Here is a 15,718-nt window from a genome sequence, read left to right on the forward strand (position 1 = left end):
CTATAGATGTGTAGGATGAATTTTGATTTTAATGTTAGTTATAGAACTAGATGTCATGCCATGACATAGTACTACAAAGACAATGGCACCATAGCCTTTGCTAAAGAGCCAAGATCTCACCAGAAGTCTAAACACATAGAGCACCGATATACGCGACTACCTCATGTCAAGGTGCGAAGAGTAGACTCCATGAAAAATATGGTAGATCTGCTGACTAAGCAGTTAAGCCAATCCAAAAATAAAAGTCCACCTTGAAAAGATGGGACTTAGATTTGTGGCCAATTGGCTTTAGTCCAAGTGGAAGATTATTAGATGTATGTCCTAGAAGTCAATATGGCTGACACATTGTAATATATTTAGAACTAATTTTGTACTTAATATATTGATATGATCAATAAAAAGGATAAGTTCTTTTTCATTCAAGTGTAATGTGTTCTTGAATCGTCCATGGAATTAGTTTCGATACATATTCTCAAAGTGTTGAAAATTAGAGACATGTATTTAATTCTTAAAGGCTTCTGATCATAGGATCATCGTGAGGGCGATGATAGATTGATGCATAGTCGTTGATAGCACCAAAAATAACTCTACTCACTACGTAGGTAGGATGAGTCGAGATCGTATCCTCAGGGACCTTGGGCTAAGTTGAGATTGCAAGGTAAAAGAAAGAAGCGTTGTTTTTTATTTAGAAAATAAATTATCGTAAAATTGAGGTAATTAAAAATAAAGAGCTCGGGAGTTTTGAATTAATTTGCACTAGCAGAGTTGTATCTCTTTTTTAACTAAATAGATGTGATTAATCTTAGAAAAAATACCTGTCTTTCCTCAGCACGCTCCGTACCCGTAGATCACGGCGCGTCTCCGGAAAGACTAGGTACACAACTCTTCTTTCCTCGGCACGCCCCGTATCCGTAGATCACGACGCGTCTCCGGAAAGTAAAAGTTGTTCCTAATATTAATCTAACAAGAAAGCATAAATAAAAGCATATGATAGGGAGCAAATAAAGAACTCATGACAATTTAAATAAAAAAGCATAATCTTTATTGCATATAAAGAAATACAGAAAAGTTTAGAACAATAAACCATCTCTGTGTCGTTACAAAATTTCTTCTCCACTCCCGAGACTGCTAGCCTAGCTGCTCATGAAGTAGTCCCTTTCTATTCCTCTATGCAAGGCTTTAGAAGAATTTCTGGGCTCCCCCTCTAATGGGAGTACAAAAGTATTTTTATAGGTGTTAGGAGGGAGGAGTTTTACATGATTTTCCGATGTGGGACAAAAAAAATACAAATCTTTCAAAACATTTCTAAATATTATTTTTTTCCTTATTTTGAACTTGTCTGCAGTGCGCCCACACCCGCGAGATGCTGCACCCGTGCCCGCATCAGTGCCCGTCCCGCATCAGCGCCCGTCCCTGCGCGTCCACGCCGCATCCCGCGCGCCCACGCCGCGTCCTGCGCGCCCACGCCGCGTCCTGCGCGTGAGTTCACGCGCTGCTGTTCACGCGCGCGGAGAGCATCAAATTTCTTGAATTCTCGTGAACAATTTTTTGTATATTCCAAAAAGAAACAAAAATTCCTTCATAATGACATCTATATCCTTTTTGGATTCCTTGCATAGTATCTTCATTTTCTATAATACCGGATGCATCTTTCTTTTATTTTAATTTTATTTTAAGTCCAATTTTCTTCAAACTTGAATCTTTTTGAACTATGAATCGGACTCTTTGTATCAGCGATCACCTTTCCTGTAAAACATAGAAAGAAACATCAAATTCTTAATAAATAAGATAAATTAAATATAATTTTTTAATTTAAAATACTTAAATTAAGTGTTTATCACACCCCCCAACTTGAATTTTGCTCGTCCTCGAGTAAAATAGATATATCAGCATTGTGTACCGATTCGATTTTGAATCAAAAATTAGTTTAGGCATCCCAAAAGGTAGATGATACTTGGTCAGACCATTAAAGAGATATTTCATTGGATTATCAATTTGACCCAATTAGTGGCTGAGTATTAACTAAAAAAATTTCAGAGCTTTTCCTTCACCAATTCCCCACTTTACTCTTTAAATTCTCTAACTTAATGGGAAAGAGATTTTTTTTTTTTATTTTTTTTTTATCTTCTTGCAATTTCGTCCCTTTTTTATATATATATATATATATATATATATAACATTGCCTACCTTTTTACGCGAACCACAACGCTTACTTAGGCGAAAGGGCCCGGTTACTCAGTAGGAGACCAATGTTTTTTTTTTTTTTTTTTTTTTTTTTTTACATACCTCGATCTTTACCCAATTTCTCATGAAGCAGATTCTTTATTAAGATCAGTAAGAAGAAGGTTGTAGAATCACTCCTAAAATTTGGTCTAGTTTAAACCCTACCATTCATTGGGTTTTCTTAATAATTTATTCCTCAGTATCTCTAAAATTATCTTGACCGTTAATCATTCATTTATTAGGATGCCTATTTGACTCTTAATCAAAATAAAATTTGAATACACAAAACTAATTATTTCTGACCATACTCGAGGATTTGATTAATTTCCTTCCCCCCCCAACTTAATCTACATTGTCCTCAATGGAGTAAGAAAGCAAAGAAAATAAAAGGAGAGAGTGCATCTGGGATAATTTTACTTCGGCAGTTGAAGATAGCTTCATTGATTAATAGGCTCTTGTTCTAAATTCCTGCAGCTGCGATAAAGTAAAAAAAAAATATGAAATCGTTGGGTTGCCTCCCAACAAGCGCTAAGTTTTACGTCTTCAGCCAGACTGAATTGAGTATTATGGCAGTTTTGGATCTACTAATTCAACAGATTCAATTAATTCTCTATCATTAATTCTATCTATGTAAGGTTTCAATCGTTGACCGTTCACTTTAAAAGTGTTCCCCTGTTTAGGATTTTTGAGTTCTATAGCTCCATGAGGAAATACCTGAGTTACAATGAAAGGTCCGTCCCAACGTGAGCGAAGTTTTCCAGGAAACAGACGCAACCTAGAATTGAAGAGCCAAACTTTTTGATTAGGCTCGAACATTTTTCGTGCAATAAATTTATCATGATATGCTTTAGTTCGAGCCTTATAAATTTTGACACTCTCATATGCTTCATTGCGTAGCTCTTCAAGTTCATTTAATTGGAGTCTCCTATTGGAACCTGCATTTTTCATATCAAAGTTAAATTGCCGTATGGCCCAAAATGCACGATGTTCCAATTCCACCGGCAAATGACAAGCTTTTCCGAATACAAGTCGATAGGGAGACATTCCTATGGGTGTTTTAAAAGCAGTACGGTAAGCCCATAATGCATCGTCTAAGCGAAGAGACCAATCCTTTCTATCGGGCCTAACCGTCTTTTCTAGGATATATTTAATCTCCCTATTTGACACCTCTACCTGACCATTAGTTTGAGGGTGATATGGTGTGGCCACTTTGTGTGAAATATTATATTTTTTCATAAGTGCTTCAAAATGTTTATTCGTAAAATGAGTCCCCCCATCACTAATGATCACCCTTGGGAAGCCAAATCGACTAATGATGTTTCGTTGGATAAAATTAATTATAATTTTATTATCATTAGTCCGTGTAGCTATTGCCTCCACCCATTTTGATACGTAATCCACTGCCACTAGAATATATTCAAATCCAAATGAGGCTGGAAAAGGTCCCATGAAATCAATCCCCCAAACATCGAAGATTTCTACTACTAAAATGGGGGTCAGCGGCATCATATCCTTCTTGGATAAATTTCCTGTTTGCTGACATCGCAGACAACTTCGGCCAAATTCATGTGCATCCTTGAAAAGCGTTGGCCAATAAAACCCACTCTGCAGTACTTTTGCTGCAGTTTTTCTTCCACTAAAATGTCCCCCACATGCCGAAGAATGGCAAAAAGTGAGAATGCTTTGGAATTCACTCTCGGGGACACAACGGCGAATAACTTGGTCAGGACAGTATTTGAATAGTTCAGGGTCTTCCCAGAAATAATGTTTAATTTGCGAGAAAAATCGATCCTTTTCTTGTTTTGTCCAGTGAGAAGGTACTTGTCCTGTTGATAAGTAATTGACAATATGGGCAAACCATGGAGGACGGCTAGAAGAGATTGCGAAAAGTTGTTCGTCAGAAAATTTTTCTTTAACCTCATCTATGCCTATCGTGTGTTCAACTAAGATCCTGGAGATGTGATCAGCTACCACATTCTCAGAACCCTTCTTATCTCGGATTTCCAGATCAAATTCTTGTAAAAGAAGGATCCATCTGATTAAACGCGGTTTAGTATCTTTCTTTGAGAGGAGATGTTTCAGAGCCGCATGATCAGAGTAAACTAGAACCTTAGACCCTAACAGATATGAACGAAAATTTTCAAGGACAAACACTACTGCTAGTAGCTCTTTTTCTGTTGTGGTGTAGTTTAATTGGGCATCGGAAAGAGTCTTGCTAGCATAATAGATCACATGTGGCTCCTTATTGATTTTTTGGCCTAAGACGGCACCTATTGCAAAGTCAGAGGCATCACACATAATCTCAAATGGAATGGACCAATCAGGGGGTTTTATTATGGGTGCTGTTGTCAGGGCTGTTCGTAATATGTTGAACGCTTTCAAACAGTCTTCATCAAAGACAAATGGTGTATCCTTGGCCAACAGATTGCACAAAGGTCTTGAAATCTTACTAAAATCTTTGATGAAGCGTCTATAAAATCCGGCATGACCTAAGAAGGATCGTATTTGTCGGACCGAAGTAGGGGGTGGTAGTTTTGAAATGACCTCAACTTTGGCTTTATCTACCTCGATCCCTTTTTCAGAAATAATATGTCCTAATACAATTCCTTTCCGCACCATGAAATGGCTCTTTTCCCAACTTAGGACAAGATTTGTCTCCATACACCGTTTAAGAACTTTTGAAAGATTATGGAGACAATCCTCAAAGGTGGTTCCAAACACAGAAAAATCATCCATAAAAACTTCAAGATATTTGTCCACCATATCCGAAAAAATGGCCAGTATGCAACGTTGAAATGTAGCAGGTGCATTGCAAAGCCCAAATGGCATACGCCGAAAAGCGAAGGTGCCATAGGGGCAAGTGAAGGTCGTCTTTTCTTGATCATCTGGAAATACAGGTACTTGATTGTACCCTGAATAACCATCAAGAAAACAGTAGAAACTTTGTCCTGCTAACCGTTCTAGGATTTGATCGATGAAGGGCAATGGAAAATGATCCTTCCTAGTAACGGCATTCAGTTTTCTATAATCTATGCATACTCGCCATCCAGATGATATGCGAGTTGGAAGTAGTTCACCTTCTTCATTCTCCACCACAGTAATACCAGATTTCTTAGGTACTACTTGAGTGGGACTGACCCATTTACTATCGGATATGGGGTAGATGATTCCAGCATCTAACCACTTTACCACCTCTTTCTTTACTACTTCACGCATGTTTGGGTTCAATCTCCTCTGCATATCTCGATGGGGTTTGGCATTTTCCTCAAAATGAATATGATGCATGCAAATGGAGGGGTCAATTCCTTTTAAATCGGCAATGGACCAACCGATAGCCTCTTTATGTTCCTTCAGAATACCAACCAATTGTGCTTCCTGATTAGGGGTCAAGTCTGATGCAATGATTGCCGGGAGGGTGTCATTGAGTCCTAGAAATACATACTTAAGCGTGGCAGGAAGATGTTTCAATTCTAACGTAGGTGGTGATTCTAAAGATGGGACTATTGGTGTACTGGCTAATGTGGGCAATGGCTCATACTTGATTGTCCATGGAGGAGTGGTTTTATCATGTGGTGTATCTAACAAGATGTTAACTTCTTTCCTATATTCCTCAAAGTCACACACTCCAGAGTGAGCCAAGCAAGTATCTGAGGGGTCTGGTGCTAGAATTATGGGTGTTGCATCTTCTATAATATCTTCTAGTGTATCTACTTCGAAGCAACTATCCATTGATGGTCCTTGGGAAGCACCAAACACATTCAGTCTTAGTTTCTTATTCCCAAACGATACGTCCATGACTCCTGTCCTACAATTAATGCATGCATTTGCCGTAGCTAGGAAGGGTCGTCCTAAGATAATGGGAATTTGTCTGGGGTTGCCACTTAATTCCATATCGAGAACCAGAAAATCAACTGGAAAGTAAAACTCATCTACCTTGACCAAGACATCCTCAAGCATTCCTCGTGGTTCCTTAATTGATCTGTCGGCTAACTGCAGTGTGACTGATGTGGGTTTCAGTTCTCCAAATCCAAAAAGTTCATACACCGAACTAGGTAAAAGATTCACACTTGCCCCTAAATCCAGAAGAGCTTTTTCAATGTGATAATCTCCTATAACACAGGAAATGATGGGGGCTCCTGGGTCCTTAAGCTTTGGAGGAGTGGCATGCTGAAAGACAGAACTAGCCTGTTCAGTGAGACGTACTTTCTTTGGGATTTGTGATCTAGATTTATGTTTTTGGGTACACAAATCCTTCAAAAATTTGGCATAAGCAGGGACCTGTTTGATTGCATCTAGAAGGGGAAGATTAATTTGGACTTGCTTAAACAATTCCAACATCTCATCGAGTTTTCCTCCCTTCTTATCTGCAGGAATAGGGGCTTTCAGGGCATCCGAAAATGGGGCTTTAGGCAAGTAAGATGATTCCGGTGCAGTTGGTTCCTTCTCTATTTTCAGATCCTCCTTGTTCTTGGGTGATTTGGATTCGGTTAGAGATTTAGGGTCAGTCTCTTTGGTTTTGCTAGTGTGTTCAATGACCTTCCCACTTCTCAGAGTCATGATTGATTTGGCATGTTCAGAAAAAGCTTCTGGGGTATTAGAACTCTCAATCACAAATTGCCCTCTTGGGTTGTTCTCTGGTTGGCTAGGTAATTTTCCTCCTTCCCTCCTACTGAATGCAGTTGCTAGTTGACCTATTTGGGTCTCTAGCTTAGCAATGGATTGTGTGTGGGAGTTAAGGGTCTGAGTGTTGACTTCTAATCTTTCTAGTGCTTTCAGGACTTTTTCCTCAAAAGCTGAACTGTGACCAGTAGTAGACGGTTGAGGAACATTTTGAAATTGCTGGTATGGTCCATGCCTATATGTTGGATCCTGATATTGAGGTCGAGATGTGGCAGGACCAACCACTGGTTGTGGTCTCCAGGAAAAATTTGGATGATTTCTCCAGCCGGGGTTATAAGTGTTCGAATATGGATCGTTTCCTGGTCTGCGAGCTTGTTGGACTTGCTGAACCTGCTCGTGCACAAACTCAGGAAATTGGGGTGCGGCTGGGCATTCACTAACAAAATGGTTTGGACTTGCACACAATGCACAAACTTCTTGGATTGGATTAGGTGGAATCGGGGATTGTCCAGTGTTTAGAAGACGATCTAATTTTTGGGACAGTTCATCTACCTTTTGATGGATATCTATGGCATTTCCTACTTCATATATTCCACCTCTTTTTGAGTTTAACATGGGTTTATCTCTAATAGAGGCAGACATATGATGTAATGAATTTTCACTTAAAATTTCAAACAGTTGCCATGCCTCATCCTCACTTTTCAGCATAAATGTCCCACCGCATGATGCATCGACCATTTGTCGATGTCTTTCAGAGAGCCCATCATAAAAACATTGGATTAACTGCCACTTGGGTACAGCATGGTGGGGACATTTTCTAATAAGGTCTTTTAATCTCTCCCATGTTTCATGAAACATTTCTCCATCTAATTGGAAAAACTAGTTATGGCTTTCCTTATTTGATTAGTTTTTCCTATGGAAAATATTTCTTGAGAAACTCTCCTTGCAGCTGGTCCCAGGTTGATATAGTCATGGAATCCAAAGTATGTAGCCAGTATTTGGCTTTGTCCTTAAGTGAAAAAGAGAATAATTTCAACCTAAGAGCATCATCGGAGAAGTTGTGAATTTTGACAGTTGAGCATATTTCAAGAAATTCTTCAAGATGTTTATAAGGGTCTTCATTACTAAGTCCATAAAATGAAGGTAACATTTGGATGATACTGGACTTAATTTCATATTGAGTGGCCTCCACAGGGGGTACTTGAATACAAGGAGAGTAGGTATATGTGGAAGGAGTAAAGTACTCCTTCAATTGCTTGGGTGGATCATTCTCCTGATTTCGGTCCATCTTTTTATGTCTGTAGGCTCTAAAGGTTCTTTCTATTTCTGGATCAAAAGGTTGGATTTCTGGTCGTAACGATCTACGGCCAAGCATACACCTTACAATTATACTGTAGAGCACACACAGAAAATTTTTTTTTTTTTTTTTAAATATATATTTTTATAATAAAGTGAGAAAAGAATGAAGAAAATCTAAAGAGAAGAACCTAAGAACCTTAAATCTATGAAAAGGGAGAAATTAATTAATGTTTAGATGTTAATTACAATCAACTTAAACAATCATAGACTCTCTATCCTAAGGTTAACTTAGATCTAGACAGCTCCTAACTTTCAAGATTGCTTTTGAGCACTCCAAGCTCAAGATTGACTAACTGACTCGGCCAGGTAAGCGTAAGATGTGGGAGGTTCTCTGCTCGTTGCTTTTCTTAGACACCAACTAAGTTGGCCAGGTCAGTCAACGGAACCAATTGAAAATCACTTTCTTTAACCACTTGCCTTAGACACCGAGCAATTAACCAATCCGCACTCGGTTCAACTCTAGAGCTTTCTTATCCTATTGAGCTCGAAATTCCTAGGACTGACGTCTAATTGATTTTAAATTAAGGTCTAGGTTATGCAAATGCAAGGGAGTGATTTGTGGGCCAAGGAAGGGTGATCAAATCCCCACCTTATCTGGTTAATGGGTTATTGCCCTTAAGATTAATTATGGAGATGCAATGCAAATAAACAAGGTGTCCAATCAAGTTAGAAATTTTTATATTTGAGGTTACGCTATTTTAGTTAAGTGTTATGAAATGTCAGTGGCTTTTTTTTTTTTTAGTTTTATCTTTTTTTTATATATTTTTTTATTTTATTTTTTTAAATTTTTTTTTTTTAGTTTTGCAAGAAAATAAATTTAAGTGATTAAGTCTAAAAAGCAATAAATCACTAGGCTATAAAAAGTAGCAAATTATTCTAAGCAAAAAATTTCTAAGATTAAAAAGTATTAAATTAGTTATGCAAGGTAATTATTAATTATGCAAATAAGATTATCTAGCTAGAAAGCACGAAAAAAAAAAATTTAAAACGAGAAATAAAAACTGAAAAGTATTATTATTATTTTTTTTTTTAAAAATTTTTTTTTAATTTTTTTTTTAATTTTTTTTTTTAATTTTTTGTAATTCAACCGTGCCAAGATCCCCGGCAACGGCGCCAAAATTTGATGCGTAGTCGTTGATAGCACCAAAAATAACTCTACTCACTACGTAGGTAGGATGAGTCGAGATCATATCCTCAGGGACCTTGGGCTAAGTTGAGATTGCAAGGTAAAAGAAAGAAGCGTTGTTTTTGATTTAGAAAATAAATTATCGTAAAATTGAGGTAATTAAAAATAAAGAGCTCGAGAGTTTTGAATTAATTTGCACTAGCAGAGTTGTATCTCTTTTTTAACTAAATAGATGTGATTAATCTTAGGAAAAATACCTGTCTTTCCTCGGCACGCTCCGTACCCGTAGATCACGGCGCGTCTCCGGAAAGACTAGGTACACAACTCTTCTTTCCTCGGCACGCCCCGTATCCGTAGATCACGACGCGTCTCCGGAAAGTAAAAGTTGTTCTTAATATTAATCTAACAAGAAAGCATAAATAAAAGCATATGATAGGGAGCAAATAAAGAACTCATGACAATTTAAATAAAAAAGCATAATCTTTATTGCATATAAAGAAATACAGAAAAGTTTAGAACAATAAACCATCTCTGTGTCGTTACAAAATTTCTTCTCCACTCCGAGACTGCTAGCCTAGCTGCTCATGAAGTAGTCCCTTTCTATTCCTCTATGCAAGGCTTTAGAAGAATTTCTGGGCTCCCCCTCTAATGGGAGTACAAAAGTATTTTTATAGGTGTTAGGAGGGAGGAGTTTTACATGATTTTCCGATGTGGGACAAAAAAAATACAAATCTTTCAAAACATTTCTAAATATTATTTTTTTCCTTATTTTGAACTTGTCTGCAGTGCGCCCACACCCGCAAGATGCTGCACCCGTGCCCGCATCAGTGCCCGTCCCGCATCAGCGCCCGTCCCTGCGCGTCCACGCCGCATCCCGCACGTCCACGCCGCATCCCGCGCGCCCACGCCGCGTCCTGCGCGCCCACGCCGCGTCCTGCGCGTGAGTTCACGCGCTGCTGTTCACGCACTGCTGTTCACGCGCGCGGAGAGCATCAAATTTCTTGAATTCCCGTGAACAATTTTTTGTATATTCCAAAAAGAAACAAAAATTCCTTCATAATGACATCTATATCCTTTTTGGATTCCTTGCATAGTATCTTCATTTTCTATAATACCGGATGCGTCTTTCTTTTATTTTAATTTTATTTTAAGTCCAATTTTCTTCAAACTTGAATCTTTTTGAACTATGAATCGGACTCTTTGTATCGGCGATCACCTTTCCTGTAAAACATAGAAAGAAACATCAAATTCTGAATAAATAAGATAAATTAAATATAATTTCTTAATTTAAAATACTTAAATTAAGTGTTTATCATAGATCCGGATAGACTGACGTACAAATCACTTCCTTCAAAATAGATGGGTCTCTAATCTATTGTGTAAAGACACAGGATGACAAGCGCGGATGGTTGTTAGAGAATAACTAGCACTGAGCGTGACCATACGAGAGATCACTTGAATTTCTATTTAATCGTCAGTGATTGTCTCGATACTGTAGTTGTGTGACTGATTCTTTGACTTGAGATGGTACTTTTACTCGTAGTAAGGCTACTGAAGTTTGACTGGCACATAAACATGGATCTCAATGAGCCCTTGTAGTGGATGTTGGCAATAGTTAGTCCACTGTAGGAGTGAGATACACATCAAGATAGGATCTATCGACTTTGATAGAGAGTAGTCCTATGGGATTTGAGAGGCTAAGTTCAAGAATCTGTGGCCACTGTAGAGTGATTGATGGAAAGGAGTTTTCATGGACATCATATCTGGACTTGAGCCAATCAAATCTATCATATGACTGATGTTGAGGTTTGACGATTTATCCATGACTTATCATCTAGTCGGAACTTATGATAGAAGGACTAAATCACACGTTAACTACATCTAGAGGTTCATTTCAGTTCTACTGAGTTGCCACTACATACTGCTAGGTGTCATTGGTAGATTGTGAGAGCTCACTAGAGTTGTTCTGGATCGACAATCCTTGTTGAGCTAGAATAGAATTGTTCTGACCCATTGTAAAGAGTTTCAATGATATGATGATAGAGATCATTATCTCACTACCAAATAGAATTGAACCTATGAGGTCACACAACAAAGAGATTAGGCCTGGAATAAGTAATTAAGCTTATGAAGTGTCAATTGGGTTCATGGTAACCTTGCTAGCACATGGTTGGACCCAATTCTTCTTTTCATTAGGATTACTTATTTGATAAGTTAATTCTAATTTAATTATCTGCTAATAACCTACATGAATAAGATTTATGAGGCTCCAATTGTCGGGTGTCTAAGGTTATAGATCATATAAATTAAGGGTGCAAGTCCTTTATGAATCTCCTTGATAGTTATTATGGGACGCCATTTTGATTTGATCAATTTGGATATGTCCATTAATTAGAGGACCTTTAGTTTTCATATGAAGTGTCCCTTGGGTGTAAAAGAGGGTGTCTAATTATGGATGCAAGGGCTCCAATAGTTGGTGCTTAATGAGTTTCCTACGGTAAGTTGGATAACTTAAGTTAATAGGAATCCTAATGCAAGTAGGACTTGTATTATATGATTGAATAGGATTCAATCCTTATGCCTATTTAAAGGGACCTCTCCTAAGGTCCCTAGAGCATCAAAACCAGCAGCCCCTGACACCCAAAGGCCCTCCTCTTCCTCTCCCTTTCTCTTCTCTTGAGTATTCTATATACTCCTTACTTGGGATGCGTGTCTCAAGGAGTTCCATGCCCAAAGGAGTTTGAGTGCCTCTTCCTTGCTGGTTTCTAGTATCTGGTAGCAGCACATAGCAAGAAGAAACTCTAGAGAAGAGGAGAAGAAGAAGATCAAAGAGAAAGATCAAATGTTGATTGTGATCCAAGCTTCGTTCAGATTCAATAGGCTAAATTTTGGAGAATCAAAATTCAGATTATAGAGGATTGTTTCAGGCTAATTTTGAGTGGATACTCATAGAGGTCAGATACTTATGCAGCTAACAAAGAGCCTTGTCTCTTCCAAATCCAGTTTTGAAGAAAGAGATTGCGAAACAGATATGTGAATTGATCACAATCTGAATTTCAGCATATATCAATTTCAGCATATGAAATAGATTTATGTGGTTTTATATTTTTATGTATGTAAAATTCAAATTAAAAGTGTTTTAATCTTATTCTCCGCTGCGATATTTAGAAAATAAAAATTTTGAAATACATATGCTTGCGCCAAACCCAGAATTCCAACAGAAACAGAACTACATAAGCCATCATCTCCACTTTCTCAATTTCTACATTGCAGTTCTTTAACCTCCTAAAAACCCTGAAACCAGCAGGTCATCAGCTGTTGTGCAAACTCTCTTCCATGATCTATAGCATGTTCCACATATTGATTCCAGGGAATGCCCGGCACTTCTTTCGGCCAACTAGAGACTTCCTCCTCAGACTCCCCGGAACCATATCTGCTGTACAATTTTCATGCCTTCTGAACTGACATCAGATCTAGTTCAATGCAGGTGGGGTATAATTTCATGTATTTGATCAACAAAGCAGCAGAACAATGTAAGCCATCAAGTGCCGCTACACATCTATTGTGGTTAACAGCAAGGAAGTGCAATGCTTTAAGAGCAGGTTGATCTCTTTCTTGAGAGTTTTCAGCAATATGTGATGTCATCTCATCCACAGTAAATTTCATCAGTTCTCTTATGCTGTCTTTCATATCAGTCGTTAAATGAGCAGCAGACTGTTTGATCCTAAACTGCAGATCGAACTCAAATTGTTGTATAACTGCTTCTGGAAGTTTCCTGTAAATTACTAGATACATGCAACAAATCCAAAAAATATATTTGTCGGATGCTATCAGGCAAGAGGGGATGTCTAAAAGCAATGTGTCCCCAGAGTATTCAGAACTTCTCGTTGGAAGAAGTCCAAAGATTTTCCATATGGTCTTCTACATTTCCTCGTCACTGTCCTGTCCTGTCCTGCAGCAGAATACCGCTCAAAGCATCATTATATGTGATATGGGGAGGAAAAATCACCTCGGTTCCGCCGGTGTATGGATGCCTCGGATGTGGCCGACCTTCAGTCCTGACCAATCCGAGGTACTCTTCCAACCTACCCAAGCCAGCATTCTTGGTAAGTTTTAATTTCGAACTGCTACCTAAATTGTGTGGGTAGAAGAATCCTGTGGGTACCGCTAACAATCTACCACGGAGTAGAAGGTAACAAACATATCTCACCAAATAAAGTAGGAGAAAACAAAAATATGGCACCCGATAAGATATCCTCTTTCCTCCCCATGGCACGTCAGCCTCTGTAAACAGAGGCTCATAACAGCCCTCTGAACTCTTCCTCGCGCACTCCTTTCCATCTATTTTTCGTTTTTCTGATTTGAACGTCGAAGAATCTCCATTAGAATCAATTCCAATTAGAAATTTATTTTATAGATTCTACCATCGCCGCACAGGAACAGCCATCATCCTTTTCCAATCAAGCCGACTCAGGCCAGAAGAGCAGCAGCAACAATATGCATTCATTTGTTCACCAAGCCGCACTTGACTATTAATATACAAAAGACGGCTCAAACAAACATTCATTCTGTTGCACCTAAAAGCAAAACTCAAAAACCCCTGTATCATAATCTATGAATATAATCCGGTTTCTTTATTTCAATGTCCAAGTCCAAAAAGCTGTGTAGCTTTTACCAAAAAAAAAAAATCAGTGTAGCAAAATTCTGGTTCTGGCTTTTTTATCGTCTTTGAGAATCAGATTTGACATGTATGGTTACTTTGAAGTTTAAACGAAGCACAAGGGCAAATATGATACATAAGCAGGAGAAAAATGCATCAATAAAAAATGTCATACAACACATGCATGAAGTACGAATACTTATCTCTACCGGATGGTGAACTTTGCAATGATCGTGGCACTAATTCATTCATGTTGAGATCATACAAAGTGATCATGAAATCATATCTAATCTAACAAAAAAATAAACATAATTTCTTCAATGATCCTGCATTATATCATCTTGAATTATAAAAATGAGTAGATTCAAAGATATTTTTTGCCGGAAATCTTCAGTTAAATATTCAAAGATATTTGGAATGTAGTTCTAAGTTTTCCATTAGTTCCCACATTAGTTTTTCAACATAAAAGGAAAGTTACATTTTATATGATACATCCAGAATACTCCATCCACCACCTCATTAGCAGTTCTACATGTGTCCCTGTTGGTGGGTGCCAGAATGGCCAACAAATTACTACCACGTGGATTCTCACAACTGCACCAAAGAAATTTGGGAACCTTCCATTTGCTAGGCGACAAACTACCAGCCTTGCTCTCCTACTATGCAACCTCAACAAACTCAGACGTGCAAGCTGTTATTTCTTAGCAACCTAAATATACCTCCGCAAATCCTAGGGGGAAGAAAGGGCATGCACCCTCCAGGCAACATATATCAAATTTCATCCATAAACTCCAAGTTCTCCGGATCTTTCAGGTAAGTGAACACTTGCTCTGCATGCCATCTCCCAGAAATGGACTCCATACTTACTAGATTTGTCTCTCCCATAAACTTTGAGCTCAACTCACAACCTAATAGTACAACACTCCAAGTATCACCCAGAGTCTACTGGACCTCCACACTCCATCTCTCCATTTCACCTCATACTCAATCTCGATCACCACAAATCCAACTCGAAAGCTCAGATCTATTCTGTTTGCTTATGCAGGTGACTGACTTAGGCATCAAAAAGTGTTGGAAATTGTGTCCTAAAATCAATCGCATGACGATTGAGTTCATCTTTATATATGAATTATTAATTATTGAATAAAAATTATTCTGACATTTTTCATCATAAAGTTACATCTTCTTTAAACTCTTGTAATATAATGAAGTCTTTAGAACTATGCTAGTGTGCGATAAAAAAATTTATCGTATAGTTCTTAAACATGGTCGCAATCAAATGATACGTCATTACAAAACGACGATGTTTATCGAGTGGAGGTCGTTGTGCCATATGGGTTGGTTGTCCTCTTAATCAAAGAGTGTGGTGACACTAATATGGCATACAGGTAAGATATAGAGGTACATCGTCACTGAACAAGTGACTCACCTACTGAGCGTTCTGCTATCAAGAGCTGCTCATGAAATACATGAGTATAAGTGTCCTTCAAACCTGAGATCACCATAATGACTTGCAAGCAACTCACTGTGCTTTGGTATCGGACTATCTAGATTTTTAATATAGTGACGGAAGATTATTGGGTACAGTCAAGTACTTGCGAAGTCTGTGTGTAGATCAAGATGGGATTGACCCCTTCAGATTATTGAAGATGATGTATCGCTGTATTTCAATTTAGCAAAGCCTTGACCAAAGTAATCCATGAGATGGATTTGAAAGATTAAAATACAAT

At 38.1% G+C, this 15,718-nt stretch overlaps 1 non-coding gene across 1 annotated transcript; it reads left to right on the forward strand.

The window, feature by feature from the left end:
* The first annotated feature begins 7,640 nt into the window (after positions 1 to 7,640).
* On the forward strand, positions 7,641 to 7,745 carry LOC140852250 (small nucleolar RNA R71). Its single transcript, XR_012135154.1, has one exon. It is a non-coding gene; the product is annotated as a small nucleolar RNA R71 (small nucleolar RNA).
* The last annotated feature ends 7,973 nt before the right edge of the window (positions 7,746 to 15,718 follow it).

This window comes from Elaeis guineensis, chromosome 10 (genome assembly GCF_000442705.2).
Source record: "Elaeis guineensis isolate ETL-2024a chromosome 10, EG11, whole genome shotgun sequence".
Taxonomy (NCBI): Eukaryota; Viridiplantae; Streptophyta; class Magnoliopsida; order Arecales; family Arecaceae; genus Elaeis; species Elaeis guineensis.